This window comes from Austrofundulus limnaeus, unplaced genomic scaffold, assembly GCF_001266775.1.
Source record: "Austrofundulus limnaeus strain Quisiro unplaced genomic scaffold, Austrofundulus_limnaeus-1.0 Scaffold669, whole genome shotgun sequence".
NCBI lineage: Eukaryota > Metazoa > Chordata > Actinopteri > Cyprinodontiformes > Rivulidae > Austrofundulus > Austrofundulus limnaeus.
The window spans coordinates 56,140-57,217 of NW_013953071.1; positions in this window are offsets into that span (position 1 = coordinate 56,140).

Genomic DNA, 1,078 nt, shown 5'->3' on the forward strand with positions numbered 1-1,078 from the left:
GTTTGAGATATTTTGCTCACCAAGCAGACATCATGGAGCATGATTTTCTGCTGTTAATGTTTTGTTTGTATCTCCAGACTAACAGTATTAGTGGAATGGGCTGGTGTGTGTGTGTGTGTGTGCGCGAGCTGGCTGAGCCGTGCTCACATCCTGCTGCAGTCTTGATTAAATCTTTAAAGAAAGTAGCACTGGCAGGGGAGATAAGTAGGGCCCGCATGCGGGGGCTAACAGCTGCGTGAAGGGTGGCATTTAATCCCACTGGATTTTAACATGATGGAGAGAAAAACAACTATCTTAGTTGAGTCAATAATGTGTCCTTGTGTCTCCAAAGACTTACAGACTCAAACTAATAAAGAAAAACACGAGTACCAAATGACAAATACATGTTTTCTCCAAAATATGCGTAGATGGGATAAATCCTCATCATTTCTCCCTCTCTCCTGCTGTACATTGTATATATCGAAAAATTTGTAGTTGTCACAGAGTCGGAGGAGGAAAAACTTGTTTTGGTGTGGACGTTCACTTGCTCTTAAGTACATATTGCTAATTTAAAAATTTTTGCTTCAGCTGTGAGTGCACAGCAGATTTTGTTTAGCAACATGAGGAAGCTCAGGGGTATGGCAGGTCATTTTTACATTTAATCAACTTCTCCACACTTACATTGCAAGTATCTGAAACTGTGTCATGACTAGCCATATTAGTTTTTAAAGATATATCTAATTACTTTCTGACTAGTATAAATGTAAAAAGTACGTGTAAAAACATCAGATTTAACATTAATTAACATGTAAAGATSTGAGTTTTGCAATATCTCATGTGGAGTGCCGCAGGGCTCCATTCTYGGACCTAAGTTATATATTTTGTATGTGAACGATTTGGTCAATGTGTCAGGTCTTTTTGRGTGTGTTCTATTTGCTGATGATTCAACATTCTTTTGTTCCGGTAAAGATATAGAACAAACATTGGACATGATACAGACAGAATTAATGAAAATACAAAGTTGGTTTCAACTTAATAAATTATCATTAAACGTGGATAAGACAAATTATATGATTTTCTGTAACAATAAGAGAACTAT